Source organism: Helianthus annuus, chromosome 17, assembly GCF_002127325.2.
Source record: "Helianthus annuus cultivar XRQ/B chromosome 17, HanXRQr2.0-SUNRISE, whole genome shotgun sequence".
Lineage (NCBI taxonomy): Eukaryota > Viridiplantae > Streptophyta > Magnoliopsida > Asterales > Asteraceae > Helianthus > Helianthus annuus.
The window spans coordinates 115,187,178-115,196,234 of record NC_035449.2 but is presented as its reverse complement, the minus strand read 5'-3'; the positions used below and the strand labels follow the sequence as shown (position 1 = coordinate 115,196,234).

At 41.5% G+C, this 9,057-nt stretch overlaps 1 non-coding gene across 1 annotated transcript; it reads left to right on the top strand.

The window, feature by feature from the left end:
- Positions 1–237: 237 nt before the first annotated feature.
- Positions 238–344, top strand: LOC118489394. Its single transcript, XR_004887413.1, has one exon. It is a non-coding gene; the product is annotated as a small nucleolar RNA R71 (small nucleolar RNA).
- Positions 345–9,057: the final 8,713 nt, after the last annotated feature.

Sequence of the window (9,057 nt, the reverse complement as noted above, 5' to 3'; positions counted from 1 at the left end):
GCCTCGATTTGGGCTTGTAAAGAAGTGCTTTCATCGACCTTATGGGCGCCCGGGGCAATAGATTTATTGCCTCGGGGGGTGTGCCATTGAAAATTGGTTTGAGCAATTTCCTCAATTTGGTTATATATTTCATGCGGGCGTCGATTACCTAAAAGTCCCCCGGAGCTAGAATCAGGTGTCTGCCTTGTGTGTGGCAACAATCCATTATAGAAAGTGGATACTTGTTGCCATATCGCAAGGCCGTGATGTGGACACTTGCGTAATAACTCCTTGAACCTTTCCCAAGTTTCATATAAGGATTCCCCGTCCTCTTGTGAATATGTATTAATTTCAGTCATTAATTTAGCCGTTTTAGCGGGAGGGAAATACTTATATAGAAATTTTTGGGCTAGTTCATCCCAGGTGTTTACCGATCCAGTTGGGAGGGCGTTGAGCCAAGCTTTCGCTCGGTCTTTTAGTGAGAAAGGAAACATTCGGAGGCGGATGGCGTCATTTGATGCTCCGTTGATCCGAAAGGTATCACATATTTCTATGAAATTAGTAATATGCAGATGGGGATCCTCGTCCGCAAGCCCATGGAAGGTTGCGGAGTTTTGGAGCATTTGTATCAAATGCGGCCGAAGTTCGAAGTTATTAGTTTCAACATTCGGAGCATTGATAGCGGCGCCTAGGTTACCTACGGTGGGTCGTAGATAATCCATGAGGGTACGTTGGTCCGCCATTGGAGGTGGATCACCCGAAACCTTCTCTGGGTTTCTAGCTTTTAATCTTTTTCTGAGAATGCATTCGGGTTCTTCTAGAGGTTCTTTTATGTCCTTATTAGAACTGGAGCTCATACACTATGTAAGATTGGCGTCGGGTTCCAAGTCCTGCAATAAAAACACAAAAGAATGCTGGTCAGAAGGTTCACCACGGCCCCGTGTTCAGCGAACACGGCCCGTGGTCGGAGTTACAGTGATTGTTTTCCAGATCCCAGTTACTGGAAGTTGGACACGGCCCCGTGTTGCACCGACACGGCCCCGTGGTCAGCCTTCTGTAACTTGGAAAACCAAAAACTGCCAGTAACGATGCTGGGCACGGTGTCCGACCAGGCACAGCCCGTGCTGAGCTCTGCAGAAGCTGAAAAACTAAGAAAATCCTAAAAAATTAAAAAGAAAAATAAAAATACGATTAGGCCGTTGATTCCTAACTTTCTTAAAATCCTTGTGTCCCCGGCAGCGGCGCCAAAAACTTGATGTGTGTCGGTGTGTATATATAATTTAGATATATAATTAAGCCCTTTTTACACCTTTAGCCAAGTTTTAAATTTATAAAACACGATATTTACTAACACTAAACACACATATGGGCAAGTGCACCCATCGTGGACGTAGTATAGTGTTGGTAAGATACCGAGGTCGTCCAAGGACAAAAGAGCTTTTAGTACCGGTTTATCCTCAACGTCTAATCAAATCAAAAAGTTAGAAAAATGTTTTTTAAATTAAGAAAGTAAAAACTAACTAAATGCTGAAAAACAAAAATAAAATAAAAACAGATAGACAAGATGAATCACTTGGATCCGACTCGTGTATTAGTATAACCTTTGATTATTTTCGCACTTTTGCACTTGTTTAAGAGATTATCTTAGTTATTGTAGTAGGCCCCTCTTTTGAAGGCGACGTTACCCTCAACCCAGTAGTTTGAGTCAGCAAGGATACAATCCTAAAGGGTTGGATTATTGGAAGATAATGAATTAAGTTATTAATGCAAATTATGGTAGGCCCCGCTTTTGGCGGTGACGTTACCCTCGGCTAAGTAGTCTGAGTCAGCAGGGATACAGTCCTAAATAGCCGGGTTATAGTATTAATAGTAGTTAACTTATGAGGGGGTCAAAGAGTTTGGATCCCCGCCATCCAATACCTATGGGCATTGAAGGATATCCTACTAAATTTGACCCAGGTCCCTTGCAGGACCTCTAAACGCTGAACAAGGGCAAGACCCTTACCAAACCGTTCCCTTAACCCCCGACCAGGTAGCCAACATACCTCCATATAGACCGTGGAGATATGAATGGTGAAAATCTTTTATTTTATATAGACAGTAAAATAATGCCAAGACACCACGGACAAACGATAAGGAAAGATCACCTTCAACATAAGCAACTAGTTATTAAAGTCATTAATACAAAACCAAATAAAAAGTGCAAAAGATTAAAAATAAAAAGTATTATACTAAACACTTGTCTTCACCAAGTGATGTAAGAGACTTAGGCAAACATGGCCTTGATTGTCAAGAACTCTTACTATCAATCTTGGATCCCGAGACGACTCACACACTCTACGATGGACAATGGATGATGGTGGTGGATGATGGTGTTATGGTGGTGGTGGGTGATGGATGAAGTGTGAGAGAGGTGGTGTGCCAAGGGATGAGTTGGAATGAAACCAAGCACTCCTATTTATAGGCTGAACAGAAGGCTGGGCACGGCCCCGTGTCCCCTGGACACGCCCCCGTGCCCGTCTGACACTCTCTCTCTTCATTAATTGTAATTCGCAACTACAATTAATGCGCCTGCTGTACTTTCGCCATGCCCCCGTGGTCACTGGACACGGCCCCGTGGTGGGCAATAGAAGCTTCTACAGGTTTGTCTTTTCTGCTGCTTTTTGGGCACGGCCCCGTGCTGGCTGAGCACGGGGCGTGTTCAGGGTTCTGTTTTCTCTTCTTCGCTTGGGAGGATGCCGTTGAGGGTTCGGGCAGTCTACTTTTATTCCTTTTCTTGTATTTATGTTAGAATTAGCTATCTTTTTGCTTCTTTTGTGAATTTGAGCTCATTTCATCCTGAAAATACAAAAGGAAGACAAAAACACTCTTTTTCCAACATTAGTACTTAAAAAGGGTTAGTTTTATACCTTATTTGATGTAATTTATATGTTGCATTTTACGCACATCACTTTTTCGATCCTCTTTTTGGGTTGGAAGCAATTATTGGTATGGTGACCTTTTTGTTCGTGAAACTCACAATACTGGTTTAATTTTTCCAATCTTTTGTTTTTTGGCAAAGGTTGAGGAGGTCAGAAGCTGTGTTTTACCTCTTCGTTTACCAAGATCTCTTATGTAGCCTTGGTTAAGGCTGTAAAGTTTATGGTTTTTTCTTGGCTTGGAGGGTTCCGGCCTTCAGGCCTTCTGGAATCCGAACCTTTGAACCGTTTGTCATAAGGGCCATACTGGAAGCTCCAATTAAGAGTCTTTTATTTTGTTCTTTGATGTTTCGAGCTTATTCTCCTCGAATGTGGGCTTCAGCCCTTTTGAGTGCTTTTTCAAGGGTTTTAGGCAGGCATTTATTGAAGTCTCTTGTGAGACATTTGGAATTTATAGCATTCATGAACGCTGCAACCCTAATCTTTTCATCGGCGTAAGTTAAACCTTCCTTCTTGTAACTTTCGATGAAGTCTCTCAGACTTTCATCATCACGTTGTTTGGTCTGGAAGATTACCGTGGCGTCATTGACATGCCTCTGTTGTTATAGGAAACTTTTGCTAAGATCGTCAAAGGTATGAACGCTTCGTCCAGGAGGGTCATTGAACCATATGCGTGAAGACCCTTCAAGGGTTTGCATGGGCATGAGACAACATTCGGAGTTGGGTCATTTTTCAATTCTTGCAGTCCCGGAGAAGATTTGGAGGTAGTCTTTAGTACCGTGATGGCATCTTTATCTGGGTTTGAAACTCGTAATCAACGATTTGTTAGGAGAAGCAAGACAAGTTTGTTGGGCTTGTAGGGTTTTGACAGGTCTTCTACTACCCTTGAAGCTGGGTTACCGTTTGAGGTACCCTGGTGAGTGGTTGGCACTTGGTTGATGAAGTTAAAGCTAAAGCCTTGAAGGCTTTCTGTGTCATCATCCAGCTTTCACGTGCTGCAAAGGAAATTGTGCCATCATTTGTGTCATCAGCTAGGGCATAAGGTTAAATCCTTAAAGGCTTTCTGATGGTACTAATAAAAGATGCCATTATCTGTGTCATAAGGTTAAAGCCTTAAAGGCTTACTGTATAAGGCATTCCCATGGATGTGCTCATGACCGCACCTCGAGCCAAAGGCAGGGTGGCCATGGCTTGTTTTCACGAAGTAGCATTGGGAGGGAGAACACTTGAAGCTGGTGACTGTCATAATTGATCAAGAGTGGTTTTATGCCCCATAGGTGCACCGGTTGTAATGGGTTGGGAGGTAAATAAGGGAAAAACGGTTGGACTTGGCCTCCAAAAACCTTAAAGGCTTGAGTGGTTGGTCTGTCACACTAGGACCAGCTTCAAGGTAAGATGTGGTTGAACGTGAGCTGCTAAAAGGAAGAGATGGACGGCCAGGTGATAATGAGGGTTTAGACTCCTCATAATTTAGTCTTATTCTCACCCTTTTTCCCTTTCTAAGCTCACATGCTAGTTGAGAAGAAATCTCAGTTGTAAGAAATTTCTAGCTACTCCCTCGGGTGTTAGATCTATGCGTTCCGGTGTATGCATTGCATCGATTGGAGTAGGTGCAACCCCTGACCGAGATGGGGTTGGTGTTTGAAAAGAAGTGAACTCCGGGAACATATCCCGGTGGAGTACTTCCGGGAGTAGAAAGAAATGTAGATTTGATCAGTGAGATCCGACCGGAACTTGGTGTTAAATTTGTGTTGTTAGGAACCTGATTTACCTGACCGAGAGACTCGCTTTCAGACATGATGTAAAGAGAAAATGGAGCTACACAACCGGTCTTTAAGATAAAGTAAGCGGCGTAGCCCCATGGTACCTTGATAATGTTAAGATCAAGCACACACGAACATGACACCGAAAGCAATAAACGAACACAGGAATTTACGTGGTTCGGTCTAAGTTGACCTACGTCCGCTGCCATAGAAAACCTCTGATTGAAGCATACCCCGTGCTCTCATTGCCACAAAAACCTCTGATTGGTCTACCTGATCCTTTCCCCACTCGTTCATCCTGAATCTGACCGATGACTCTGGGTTGCTCACTTGCAAAGACAACCTTCTTCTGCCCATGAGATTCTGTGAACCTGACTTTGGTCTTCTTCTAAACTGGGATGGTCTCTCTCTCATATGGTAAACTAACCATATAAAGCGAACCTCTCTTTCTTCCTCGAGCTATGACAAGATTTCCCTTAACAACTTTCCATTGCTCGTTCCCGAATATAACCTCATGTCCCTGTTCATCAAACTGCCCAACATAAATCAAATGTTTCTTCAAGCTTGGAATCACTCTGACATCCTTCAAAGTCCATGAATCGGCTGAAGTAATTATATCTATATCACCCATACCCGTAACATCAAGAATATCACTTTCCTTCAAATTATGCAATGCCTCAGCGATGTGGATAGCGTGAAATGAAGCACCAGAATCCATGACCCAGGAATCCACACTGCTCTCCACACTACAAATCAAAGTTTCATCATCTGAGTGGTCTACTGCAACGTTAACTTCTTTCCTGTCGTTTGGACATTCCTGAAATGTCCAACCTCTTTACAGTTCCAACAGGTTACATCATTGCAAGCCCTAGACTGACTCCTCTTTCTGTTCTTACTGCCACTAATTCTGTTATTCTTCCTTCCTTTGCCAACATGCATTAATTCACCCAATAATCCACCTGAATTTCTTCGTCTGACGTCTTCGCCCAGAATAAGATCCCGCATTTTCGCAAACGTGAACTTACTCGTATCTGAAGAGTTCGTAACAGCAGTTACAGTTCCGGAGCATCTATCAGGTAATGAGGACAATAACAATAAGGCTTGGAGCTCATCATCAAACTTGATATTCACAGACACCAAACGAGACAAGAGCGAGTTTATGTTATTGATGTGCGTTGTTACTAAATCACCTTCCCTCATCCTAGTATTCACAATCTCTCGAATAAGGTAAACCTTGTTCACTACAGAAGGCTTCTCATACATGTTCGATGATTATGTCATCATTTCTCTAGCTAAGGTCTCCTTCTGGATATTAAATGCAACATTCTTCGACAGAGAAAGCGTTATCACTACTCTGGCTTTCTTATCCATCCTATCCAATCTGCTGGTGTTTTTTTTTTTTGGCTTTTCATCCTCGAGCACTACATCTAGGTCTTTTGAAAAAGTAGTGCTTCAGCTTGCATCTTCCACCAACCAAATTTCTTCCCGTCAAATTTCTCTATCGTGATCTTACCGTCGTCAGCCATTATCTCAAACCGTAATCTGAGTAAATCTTAACTTTGGATCTCGGTAACACGGTTAAAAAAATAATTTCGGACAAACAAGAAAATAATAACCCTGCTAATGAAACCACCCAGCTAAACTTCCCGATAAATATGCCAAACAACCGATACCTGAAATAAACCCAATGCTCCAAAAAAAACCAATAACCAATAATCAGAAAACTAAAACTAACTAGAAACGCTGATGCGTCTGTAGCGTTATATATTTTATTGATATTTTAAGTCCTTTTTAACACATTAGTCAAGTTTTAAATTTATAAAACACGATATTCTACTAACACTAAACACACATATGGGAAAGTGCACCCATCGTGAGCGTAGTATAGCGTTGGTAAGATACCGAGGTCGTCCAAGGACACAAGAGCTTTTAGTACCGGATTATCCTCAATGTTTAATCAAATCAAAAGTTTTAGAAAAGGTTTTTAACATGAAAAATAAAAACTAAAAATGCTGAAAAATAAAAATAAAATAAAACAGATAGACAAGATGAATCACTTGGATCCGACTCGCCTTTAATGTAACCTTTGATGATTTCGCACTTTTGCACTTTTAAGAGATTATCTTAGTTATAGTAGTAGGCCCCTCTTTTGAAGGTGATGTTACCCTCAACCCAGTGGTTTGAGTCAGCAAGGATACTGTGACAACCCGAGATTTCAAGGTCTTTCCTCTACGCATCACTTGTTCACAATTCTGTTTCATAATTTGTTTTATGTTGTATCATGTGCATTGTGTTGGAATGTGTAAAGTATTGCTATGCTTGGTTGATAAATGTTAAATGTTTAGTGTTTAATGATTAATGTCTAATGAAAACTCAAGATGACGAACAACCTCTTTCGACGAAGAAAGGTCTTCGTCACAACCTCTGCTCGACGAAGAAGGTCTTCGTCACAACCTCTGTTCGACGAAGGATGGTGCTTCGTCATAAGAGGTTTGCTGAGGTGGTTCTTCGGCAGGGAGGCCTTCGGCCCAAATGAAACCAGGCCCTGTTTGCATCATTTAAAATACATCTGTACGTAAAACCTAAGGACTTCATCAAACCCTAACACCCCTCCCTTTCTCTCTCGGCCGACGGTAATCAAGTGTGTTCATCGAAGCCTCAATTCTACGAAGCATCATCTCTTTCTCTGATTCAAGTGTGCAACCTTAACACTCTCGGTTAGTCTATAATTCCGGTTTAATCCGAGTTTTCTTGGCTGTGATTCGGCTTACTAATTGATATTTGTTAGCATGAGATTAATTGCAAATCGACATGGTGTTGTATATTGAAACGTGATGCTTGAATCGATGTAAATGTTGTTGTGATTATGATGATAATTGATGTATATAAGAAACTAGGATTCTTGTCAACCAAATATGATGTTTCAAACATCCTGCTATGTAATCATAGGCGGCCGTTTATGGATTAGAGTCATGATTTTGATAGGTTGATGATGTTAAAATACGTGTTCATAATGCTAGTGCCAACGATGTGCATGAATTCGATCAGAGTGTTATTTTCTGCTAATGATGATTGGAGTTATTGAAAATCATAGAATATGTCGTTGATTTTGTTAGCAAAGATGAAACTGTTAGGGATTAGGGTTTGTAGGAAATCATGAAACTGTTGAGATACAGTGACGAAGATTTCCCCTCCCCATGAAGTACCCATGCCGACGAAGGATTGATTCTTCGTCGACAAGCCTGTGACGAACCATCAAGGTAGTTCGTCGCGATCACTTTTGACGAAGAATGGATTCTTCGCCAAGAGGGTTCGTCGCCCTGAAGGTTTGTCGCCAGGAATGTATCCCACAAACAGAACTGTGGTTTAGGATATGTTTATGATGGATTAAACTCTAATTGCTGCCTGTTAATAATATTAGTTATGACCGAGGAATCTGATTTGACTTGTGTGAGTAGCAAACTCATCTGTTTAAGTGTTGTTATGTGATTTGGGTACTTGTTATGTGTTATACGGTGATCTTTGCGGTATATGCAATCTGTATAAATGCGTGACTTATTTGTGTACGGAACTGATTCTTATTGGTAACCACTGTTGGGTTTGGTTGACCAACTTGGAAAGGGTAACTTAACATATCGAGCAAAACTAAGGTGAGTTCACTTCTCTCATTACAAGCATGCATCCGGTGGGGACAATCAAACAGGCAAACAAACAAACGGGTTTTCATAAACCCACATCCTCGTAGGGGATGTGAGGCAGTTTTCACAAACCCATATCCTTTAAGGGGATATGAGGCGGTTTTCAGTAAATGTTGATGTTGGGTAATAATCTCACTTTCTATCACTTAAGTCCCATCATACTACCGAACAAGTTGCTTGTAGGGCAACGTGGTTATTAGTTGATAGCGGTATTAGGTTTGGCACCCTCACGACGTACCTGGATAGGACAGGCGTGAACTAATAACTTTAAATCATTACCAATGTTTGATAGAGCATTGGAGAAGGGCAAAAAGGAGCCGTCTGCCGGTATCGAGTTATTATCAACATAACATAAGTTAATACTTGGTAACAAATGGTTAAACAAACTGTGAACTCACCAGCGTTGTCTGATACACTTTTCTGCATGCTTGCAGGTCCTTAGGTACACTGTCATGGAACTTGCTGTCTGGGAAGTTGGAGTGGTCATGGGTCGTGACATTTGGAAACGCTTCTCGATGTTGCATTGTTTTGAACATTTTCATTTAAACTTATTGAACAAATTATTATGCTTCCGCTGAACATGTTTGATTTTCTAAACTGGTGTTTGAGTTATACTATTTTATTTAATGGGAAAGTTCTATTTTCTTTATGGTTCAATGTGATTAGTGCTAGATCCTGGTACGTCACACGCCTCGCAGG